Source organism: Argiope bruennichi, chromosome 11, assembly GCF_947563725.1.
Source record: "Argiope bruennichi chromosome 11, qqArgBrue1.1, whole genome shotgun sequence".
Lineage (NCBI taxonomy): Eukaryota > Metazoa > Arthropoda > Arachnida > Araneae > Araneidae > Argiope > Argiope bruennichi.
In genome coordinates this window covers 91199493-91211575 of record NC_079161.1, presented here as the reverse complement: position 1 = coordinate 91211575, position 12083 = coordinate 91199493, and positions in this window count along the sequence as shown.

The window sequence follows — 12083 nt, the reverse complement described above, 5'->3', positions numbered from 1 at the left end:
TTATGTGCTTCATTATACATTAAAAAACTTGTACTTGTGTATAACTGCAATGCATTAATGATAGTTACTAAATATAGATATTTGGCTTGAGTCTAATGTTTTTTACAGAATTCAGCTTTAGACTTTTCGCTACATTTTAAGTGAATAATCATTGGCTAGTGGTTCATACACATGTGCCACAAAATCGAATGTGTATTTTTGACATCTTTTCTTTTTCAGACTGAATAGAGACCAAAATTTGATGTAAAACTAAGATTATTATACGATTACGATTATTTTAAATTATTCTTCGATTATGATTATTTTAGTACAAGATTATGTGTCAAATTCTATGCATTCAAGTCGTTGCTTTGCTGAATTATTGCGTTTACATTTACATTTTAAGTGAATAATCATTGGCTAGTGGTTCATACACATGTGCCACAAAATCGAATGTGTATTTTTGACATCTTTTCTTTTTCAGACTGAATAGAGACCAAAATTTGATGTAAAACTAAGATTATTATACCATTACGATTATTTTAAATTATTCTTCGATTATGATTATTTTAGTACAAGATTATGTGTCAAATTCTATGCATTCAAGTCATTGCTTTGCTGAATTATTGCGTTTACATTTACATTTTAAGTGAATAATCATTGGCTAGTGGTTCATACACATGTGCCACAAAATCGAATGTGTATTTTTGACATCTTTTCTTTTTCAGACTGAATAGAGACCAAAATTTGATGTAAAACTAAGATTATTATACGATTACGATTATTTTAAATTATTCTTCGATTATGATTATTTTAGTACAAGATTATGTGTCAAATTCTATGCATTCAAGTCATTGCTTTGCTGAATTATTGCGTTTACATTTACATTTTAAGTGAATAATCATTGGCTAGTGGTTCATACACATGTGCCACAAAATCGAATGTGTATTTTTGACATCTTTTCTTTTTCAGACTGAATAGACACCAAAATTTGATGTAAAACTAAGATTATTATACGATTACGATTATTTTAAATTATTCTTCGATTATGATTATTTTAGTACAAGATTATGTGTCAAATTCTATGCATTCAAGTCATTGCTTTGCTGAATTATTGCGTTTACATTTACATTTTAAGTGAATAATCATTGGCTAGTGGTTCATACACATGTGCCACAAAATCGAATGTGTATTTTTGACATCTTTTCTTTTTCAGACTGAATAGAGACCAAAATTTGATGTAAAACTAAGATTATTATACGATTACGATTATTTTAAATTATTCTTCGATTATGATTATTTTAGTACAAGATTATGTGTCAAATTCTATGCATTCAAGTCGTTGCTTTGCTGAATTATTGCGTTTACATTTACATTTTAAGTGAATAATCATTGGCTAGTGGTTCATACACATGTGCCACAAAATCGAATGTGTATTTTTGACATCTTTTCTTTTTCAGACTGAATAGAGACCAAAATTTGATGTAAAACTAAGATTATTATACGATTACGATTATTTTAAATTATTCTTCGATTATGATTATTTTAGTACAAGATTATGTGTCAAATTCTATGCATTCAAGTCATTGCTTTGCTGAATTATTGCGTTTACATTTACATTTTAAGTGAATAATCATTGGCTAGTGGTTCATACACATGTGCCACAAAATCGAATGTGTATTTTTGACATCTTTTCTTTTTCAGACTGAATAGAGACCAAAATTTGATGTAAAACTAAGATTATTATACGATTACGATTATTTTAAATTATTCTTCGATTATGATTATTTTAGTACAAGATTATGTGTCAAATTCTATGCATTCAAGTCATTGCTTTGCTGAATTATTGCGTTTACATTTACATTTTAAGTGAATAATCATTGGCTAGTGGTTCATACACATGTGCCACAAAATCGAATGTGTATTTTTGACATCTTTTCTTTTTCAGACTGAATAGAGACCAAAATTTGATGTAAAACTAAGATTATTATACGATTACGATTATTTTAAATTATTCTTCGATTATGATTATTTTAGTACAAGATTATGTGTCAAATTCTATGCATTCAAGTCATTGCTTTGCTGAATTATTGCGTTTACATTCATGAGAAAGTACACAGAGATTGATGATCAACTCCTTGAAGGATAATGACACCAAATATGACACGGATCTGACACATTAGATGAAAGATTTGTATTCAAATTTTTTCTATCTAGCTCTTTACATTTTGTTGCTACCATATTCACTTGTTCTAGTACAATCAGACAAGCAGACTTTTCCTGAATGGATTTCGCTTAAAATTTGATAGAAATAATACTAAAAAAATGGCGCGAAGTTCATATACCAAATTTCATCTGTCCAGCTCTAAGCAATTGTAAATTATCGTGTTCACAGATGCACTTGAGTCCAGGTATGTTTCCAGGATTCAAGGAGATCTGAAACGCAAAGATTCTTCAGAATCTGGATTTCGCATTTTTTGACGATTTAAGTATTTTCTCTTTGCATGCTTCGTGTACTTGAAAGTCACCAACAGGAAAGGCCTCATAAAATTCACGTGTGCACTCCAGTTAAAACTTTATTCCCCTCTTCCACATAAAAACGTTGATCTAGGAATAAGGCCGCGTTTATCTTCCACGGCATTGGTGAACAATAGTTATGAAGTATGGATCTTTGCCTTGAATCTTGTATTTTCATTGGATCTATCGAGCGAACACGTATTTTGAACACCTTTCTGCAAACCGATTTGACACTGAACTACAGTTGTAGTCATAAGGTAACGTACAGAATTTCAATCATATAAATCATTGCATTTATATAATTGAAATTCTATGTACAATTGTAATGTCTGTCTGTACAAACGTATAGACTGACCGATTGTTTACCTCTAAACTGATTTAATTCAAAATTTAATAAGGGTTTACATTTTTCTATCTAATTCTTTACGTTTTGTAGCTATCGAATAGTTGTGTCGAATTGTAATGTCTGTCTGTACAAACGTATAAACGGACCGACTGTTTACCTCTAAACTTATTTGATTCAAAATTTAATAAGGGTTTACATTTTTCTATCTAATTCTTTACGTTTTCTAGCTATCGAGTTCACTTGACTCGAACAGCCTTTGATTGGATTTCGAGTTTTCAAACTTTGATAGGAAAAAGAGTTTGAGCCAAATCCAGGAAGGGGTCGTCCGTCCTGTGAGAAAAATATAAAAGTAATAATTGAAAAACACACTAATTCAAATTTACTAAATCTGGTGTGTGATTTTGTGATTACAATTATAGTAACGTGTCTAATCTTTGTTTCAATCGGCTGGAAAAAACACCTAAAACACAAATTTGATATTCAGATACTATTAGCAGCATGCCAGGAATGAATCGCCAAGTAGCTCGCCAAGGATGACACGATAGATGCTGTAAAAATACTGCATTCACGCCAAAAATTAATATTTCCTAACTATTATATGTCAATGCCATGTAAGGAGTTTTTTGGAGTTTCATAACAGCAATTCGACTATTGAACTGCCATCAAGAAAAAATGTGAAATGTTTAGAATATGAATTCATTTAAATTATTAAAAAATTTAATAATTATACGTAGTCTGCTGTACGCAAGAAGAAGCTGCGAAGTATAAACTTTCAAAGTTAAAGTGTGCACACAAGAGTGATTTTTTTGAAATTTTAATTAATTAAAAAGTAAGCAAAACCTAGGCGTTTTCTCTTCCGAATAATAAATAATTTCTGAAAATAATGTTAAACAAAAATAAATTTTGCAATCTTTCAAAATTTTAAAATTTTTCTTTTTAATGATGCCAATTTAATAATCATGAAAATTTTTCCTGATATTTGGCATTTTCTTAAATTTTTTTTTCTTTGCTTAATTTTCAACAATGGATTACATTATTTTCCTGATATTTGGCATTTTCTTTAAAAAAAAATTTCTTTGCTTAATTTTCAACAAGGGATTACATTATTTTCCTCATATTAAACTTTTTTCATTGTTTCGTCAAATATTTGATAGCCTGATATTTTTCCGTTATTGAAAACTAAAGAAGAAGGATCCTGTTCAGTATTTGTGTAGTTTGCAAGCTAGATAAAAAAAAATGAAGTTACAATACCTCTGAAAGCTAATAAATTAAGAAGATGGATGAAGCTATATTTACGTTTCTAATAGCGCTATCATATCACGTTATGTCTCCGTCAGAAAGGTTCATGAGCATAATGAACAGATATTTAAAATAATTTAAATAATACGACTTCAAAGCATGACAATTTGGAGAAATCTTGGACATGAAACTATATCTAAAAGATTTAACTGGAATTAAACATAAAAACGCGACCAGTACACAACATTTAGAAAATGCAGCCACATGAATTTTGGTATTTGATTTTTCAGCTAAATAGAAAATGCGCGTAAGATTTACTGTCACGTTTATCAATGAAAAGATTGACTATTTATCCGTGATCATGGGAACACAAATTATATAAACACAGCACGATGAATGGATGAATTTGGTGAGAGAATTTTACACAAAAACTGAATGAATTTTACACAAAAGTTTTAGATGAATGTCGAGTTCCAGACTAAATCGGTGAATATCCGGATGATGATTTTTACACAAAAGCTTTTGATGAATGTCAAATTCCAGACTAAATCTGTAAATATCCGGATGATGATTTTTACACAAAAGCTTTTGATGAATGTCAAATTCCATACTAAATCTGTAAATATCTGGATGAATAATTTTTACACAAATGCTTTAAATGAATGTCAAACTCTAGACTAAATCGGTGAATATCCGGATCAATGAATTTTACACAAAAGCTTTTGATGAATGTCAAATTCCAGACTAAATCTGTAAATATCCGGATGATGATTTTTACACAAATGCTTTAGATGAATATAAAATTACAGACTAAATCGGTGAATATCCGGATCAATGATTTTTATACAAAAGCTTTTGATGAATGTCGAATTCCAGACAAAATCGGTGAATATCTGCATGAGTGATATTTACACTAAAACTTTAAATGAATGTCAGATTCTAGACTAAATCGGTGAATATTCGGATGAATGATTTTTACACAAAAGTTTTAGATGATAGTCGAATTCCAGACTAAATCTGTGAATATCTGCATGAGTGATATTTACACTAAAACTTTAAATGAATGTCAGATTCCAGACTAAATCGGTGAATATTCGGATGAATGATTTTTACACAAAAGCTTTTGATGAATGTCAAATTCCAGACTAAATCTGTAAATATCCGGATGATGATTTTTACACAAAAGCTTTTGATGAATGTCAAATTCCAGACTAAATCTGTAAATATCCGGATGATGATTTTTACACAAAAGCTTTTGATGAATATAAAATTACAGACTAAATCGGTGAATATCCGGATCAATGACTTTTATACAAAAGTTTTAGATGAATGTCAAATTCCAGACTAAATCGGAGAATATCCGGATCAATGACTTTTATACAAAAGTTTTAGATGAATGTCAAATTCCAGACTAAATCGGAGAATATCCGGATGAATGATTTTTACACAAATGCTTTAGATGATAGTCGAATTCCAGACTAAATCTGTGAATATCTGCATGAGTGATATTTACACTAAATCTTTAGATGAATGCCAAACTCTAGACTATATCAGTGAATATCCGGATGAGTAGTTTTTACGCAAAAAGTTTAGATGAATGCCAACTTCTAGACAAAATCGATAGATATCTTGACTGTTTGACACTTCGTCTGATAATATCTAAGTAAAAACAATAATAGGAAAACTCAATTCGATTAGATGAATAATTGATCAGATAAAGAAAATGTGTATGCATCATGAAATTGAAATTTCAGACATATGCAAACATTTGGATTCAGAGATCCGATATGCATATCGATTCGATGAAGTGTACTATAACACAATTGGAAAGGAAAACATTTCCGGGGATTGGTTTTAAGTTTTTAAAAATTTCGCAACCATTTTGATTAAAAAACTAGCACGAGGCCATTTATAAGTTGACATGCTATCTCTGTATTGAATTTTCACCGAAGAACCGCCGTATAAATGGGTACGGTTAATGTTAAATCCATCGGGGCCAAATGTCCTCACATTGGTGTGGTGCAGAAGTTGCGAGAGTGAGGCACTAGCAGAGGAATCGTCTTCGTCATCTGGATGGGATGACGAAACCAATAGCAGTGGTCTCCACAAAACTTTCTTTCATACTCTCAAATAAAGGTGTTATCTTCCTCCCTTCACATTAAACTGTGAACTTGGTCAAAGACGTGAATAATGCAAGTGCTCAGATTTTTATTTTCAGAGTACCTCACAGGAGATTTATGCTCTTCCTTATATAGTAAAGAAAATAGATATTTGTATATTCAGTGCATTACATGGGTGAACAATAGCAGTTATTTAGCAGAAATCCTCATTTTTACTGAGCCAAGCGTGTGATCTTTGATGATTAATCGCAGGCACGATGTTAGTACACAATTGCCAGAAAATCGAATATGCCTTTTGGATGTTTTTTTTTTCTGATTCGATTGAAAGGAAAATTTGACGTGGAATTGCACTTCTATTCATAAGATCTCATAGCAAATTCCATTTATTTAAGTCATCATATTTTTGACTTACTTATTTAGTTGCATGCAAAAATACAGACTGATAGACGGTCAACTTTTAGACAAATTTGGTGTTCTAAATTTGACTCATATCTACGATTTAGGTGCTAAACATGTATACCAAATTTCATTCATCTAGTTCTTTACGTTTTGTAGTTATTGCATTCACCTGTTCACGGACAGCGAGGCCTTCCTCTGAATGGATTTCTTTCAAAATTCGATAGAAATTTACAAATACAATATAAAGACCATATACTAAATTTCATTTGTCTAGTTCAAAGCATTTTTAAGTTATATTGTTTACAGTTAGACAGGGTAATAGACAGTCAGATATAATTCCAAAAATATGTTTTTTGGTGTAAGACAGATCTAAAATATAGAAATCTGTGAAAAACTCGAGTCCTAATTTTTTAACAATGACTCTACTTTCCCTTTGCATACGTGAAAGTAAAAATCATTCAAGGCGTCCTAGGGAGTAAACTATTAAAAACATAATAAGAAATTTGACTAGTAATTTTCCGTAAGAAATATTTTTCAAAACATAAATTAGATTTTTTATTATTAATTAAACAAAATATTATTTTTTCCTGATAGTGCCAGTATATAATATTATATAAAAAGGTCCTTTTTACACCACTTTAAAATTCAAAGAATAAGCTTTTGAATATGTGGTAATTGCAAAATTCCCATCCAACTTCTTTCTTTAATTTTTGCAATTTTTACTTTCTCGTATATGTAGCATAAATGTATGCATATGTACGGCCGAATACTCTCCGTGTGTGTGGTGGCTGGCACGCGTATAAATCTGCTGTGGCCACAAAGTCCTCCTTGAAGAGCGTAATACCACAGGGGGGTACTGGCTTAGAGGTGACCGTTCTCTGATTCAGGTCTCATGTGGTCAGGTCAGGTTTGTGGATGAGTGAATATAATGCATGAGTGAAGTCCGCCCCGTAAAAAGGGTTGTGACGCGTGAGTGTGTGTGTCCTCTTCATTTGAGCTAGAAGTCAGACTTCTGCCCTCGGGTACTCAGGGGTCTTTACCCTCAGAAGCTACTGCGAAAAAAAATAGTCACACAACAACGACAGAAACTATAGTAACTATCAAAGAATTAAAACTGGTGATTTTAGTGAATCTCCTCGTTTTAAAACTCCCTGAGTTCGAAAAACACATTTTTAAAAAATGTCCGTCTGTCTGTAACAAAGATAACTAAAAAAACGTTTTGAGTTAGACGGTTGAAATTTGGTGTATGGTCTGTACATCAAATTTGGAGTTTCCTGTAAAATTTTGAGTAAATTTCGCTCAGACGAAGTCCGTCCGTTCGAATACCAGTTAGCACGATAACTGTAAAACGAAGAGAGCTAGATAAATAAAATTTGGTACACTGATTCAACATCTATAGTATAAACACCTCTCCAAGTTTGAGCTAAATCCAATCAAGGACTGACTGTCTGTCGATCTGTACTTTCAGAAACATGTAAACGCGATAGTTCAAAAACGAAATGATTTAAATATATCAAATTTGGTATGGAATTTTGTGATTAGAAGTGCAGCTTTGTATCAAATTTTGGTTTCAGTTGGGTTGAGAAAAATGTGTTTAAAGCACAAATTAGATTTTCGAATATTATTAAACTCATGCCAGTGATAAATTGAATAACTCGATAGACTCTGAAAAAATGCTATAGTTGGTAATTATTGTACACCAATGCCAGCAAAGCGTTCTCTGGCATGACAAGTTTATTAGAGAGTATGCGAGAAAGTTTTTGGGAAACTACTCCTGCTGGATTAAGATTATATTTAAACCCAAATTCGTACTGATATTTTCTTTGGTTTTAATAAATCTTTAACCCTTTCTAGGGCCGTGGGAAGTATGCTTCCCACCAAATTTATCAATCTTTTATGTAGGTCGGCATAAGTTCTGACAAATTATTTAGTAAGTCAGAAACTTAGATGCTTCAGTTCTTTATCTCAGACAAAATGATGTGTCTTGATTTGTTACTTAATTGTTAATTAACCAAATTAATTCATTAATCAAATTAAATTTATCTAATAAGCTGAATGAATCCCTTTCCTTATTCTAATTTCAAGCCTAAAAATATTTTAACATAATATGACTAGAAAAAAATGGCCCTTTAAAGGGTAAAAAATATTTTTATGTATATTACACAGCAATAGTTATTAAATTATTCGAGTTACTAGATTTATACGATTACATGTTGCGACAATATCAGATTTCTTGATGTGTAATTAAGAAATGAATTTTTAATTAAAATAAAAAAATCAAGACCTAAAACTTTATTATGTGTATTATCATTCAGATTAAATATTTAAATCTCCTTCTTTATTAATATCTTATGTGCATTTCTAAATCCAGAATTCAAGTTATGATTTTGGTTATCTTTTTTCTTAAGTTTACCTAGTGTTATAATTGGATTTGATTATTTTTCCTAAGATTGTCGTTATTTAGAAGTTTATCACTCTGCAATCAAACTACAAAAGGTTTTTATCGCAGTGTGCTGAATTTAGGTTATCACTTTGGATTAAGCAGATTTTAGAACTCGGCACTTACTATCTGAAGCTTTTTTGAATTATTGCTTTATTTTCTTTTAAATTACATTCTCTTTATGTATATAATATTTTTACTCAATTTCTGGGCCTGCTTGCATTTTTTCATTGCAAAATATTTGCTTATCATAAAAATTATCTACGATGGCTAACCCAACGAAAGTCTTATAAGGCGAAAGCTCGAAAAGTAGATCAAAGCACACAACCAAATTGATACTATTACTTTATTATTATTGTACAATTTATGGTAGTAACATTGTATGATTGTAACATTTTACTATCTAAATAGAGATATCTCTGGATTTTATTGTTTTAACATGTTGACTGCCGTGTCACCCATAATCTGGTAATAAGTTCTTATTCAGTGTAGAATTTGATGCCAGTAGAACATCTCTAATTTATATCCTCTTGTTTCAAACGTTGTTATGGTGTGAATCGCATGTGATTCACACTTTTTATCTAATTAGATATTCCTTTCGCTGCTACAGTTAAGAGACAACAAAGAAATAAGCATTATATTAGATAATAGTCCGAATCACAAGCATGAATCATAGCATGGAACGTGTTAATAATATTAATGTTTTGTGTGTATGCGAGGATAGTTTAAAATCAGTTTTGAATCTTAATCAATGCCCAAATTTTTATCTTAATTTAACCCATGTTAATTTCATTCTAAAATATCCTCTTGTTTCCAAATACAATTATAATTTGAATATTTCTTACACACGTTTAATAAAATTGCTTACTTCGTGGTTCGCACACCATGAACGAAGGAATAAAAAATCTTTAACATTTACAAATATCGTTCAAAGATACCTAAGATCCCCTTACCAAAGTCGACAAATCCCCCGGGGGGCACCTGGAAATGAGGATGAGATGATTCCGGTATGGTGATTGTATCTCACCATCCTGGAAGGTACACAAATAGGTGAGGGTTTGGCTCCTACCATCGATGACGGGACGTACTTCCTTCGGGAAGGGTTATACCGTGGCCGGTGAGGGCCCTTAGGACACAACCACAGTTTCCGCCAATGTTGCTGTTGCGGCGGTCCGGTCATTCAGTTTTCTTTTTCCGTGTGCCTTCGGATGGGTTGGAGAGTCAGGATATGACTTACCTAAGTCATCTTTACAAAGAAATCCTTTTCAAAATCTCATAGTAAAAATCACTGAAGGGGAAAAATTCTGACACTTTGCTTTTAAATCGCAGTATCAACAGACATTATTTTACCATATCTTTTCTCTTGTACAAGTTAACAAATTATGGCTTCCGTGGTATATATATATATATATATATATATATATATATATATATATATATATATATATATATATATATATATATATATATATATATATATTTAATAAACAAATTTTCTAGTTTTTCAAAAAAAAAAAAAAAATCTCAATTTTGACAATGTTTTAAGAATACTTTTTGCATAATTTTGAACAATAAATTTCATTGTTTCAGTGAAATTCAATCCGTTTTCAATATTTCATGAAATATTTAACTGCATGATTTTTTTTCCATATTTGAAGACTAAAGAAGAAAAACTTTACTTAATTTTTTTTGACAGCTTTTCATGAGAGATTAAAAATTCTAAAAAAAATTACCCAGACAATAAAATTTTTAATGGCATTAAAAATTTCAAAATAAAAAGTGCAAATAATGTCATTCAATTTTAATATTATCATTTTTAAAATTTTGTGCTTTTAATTCATAGTTTTTATTTTAAAATTTAAAATTTTTAATAGCATTATTATGTTTTAATAATGTTGTTATTTAAACATATTAATGATAAATTAATTTATTTTAGCATAAATAAAAAGCATTGTTTTGAAAAATAACAAGAATTTATGAAAATATTTCTGAAGCAAAAAAAATTAGGCAAGCTGGACGGGAAAAGTAAATTCCTTTTCATCTAATTTGTTATTTTCAAATTCCTTTCAATCCTTAAACAAAAACCAATGGGAAATGTTTCCCCAAAACATTATCGCATGATCTTCAATTTATTTTTTACCCGTTTCCCCACCAACGCCAAGTAAAGCAGTTCAATTTACAGATCTGATGATAATTACAAAATACAGATCTTTGGCACAGATCTAACCTTTTTACTGAATTTATTTTGAGAATGCGTGTTTTGGAAAAAAGCGTATTTTTTTGGCAAGAGCTGCAAGTTTATCTCTGCATTTTAAACATATTTGAAGATATTAATTATCGTATATATATATATATATATATATGTATAATTCTAAGGACCATGACCGGTGAACAACTGCAGAAATTTTCCCGAAGTCTTGTCATGAGAACCATGGTAATAGATAGTCTTCCTGTAAGGAATCTACCTTTAAATTAGCTTTCAGTAAAACTGACATCTTTACCTATCGTTTGGTCAAAAATATCAGATTTGAATTCAAATAACTTTATAATGCAATGTATAATTTTTTTAATTCAGATGAATAAAAATCTACTTTTAATAGAAAATTACTGTTTTGCTTTTGATTTGCGAGAATTTAATAGAAAAGGATTGCTAAATATTGAGTCTTGCCTCATCAAGTGCTGTTTCATACAAACTTTGTGAAATCGGGGCTTTTACGATTAACGATCAAAGTGAGTAACGATTGCGAAAGACCTAGTTTCGCAGAGCTTGCTATGCAGAAGGGGAAAAAGTTCTAAATGGGTGGCAATTGTCTGTTTCTCAATTTTTAGAAAAAAAAGGTTATCCACACGGTTTTACAGATTGTGTTACACTCTAAATGTTTACTTACCATTTCAGAAAGGGCGTGCAACTTCACACTGCTTTTGTTACATTACTCACTAGGACAATATGGTTTGAACAATGTTTATCATTTTCGATTAAATAATATTACTATAATAATTAACTGAAGTGATCTCTTCGAAACTTTCTAGCACACTTTCTGTT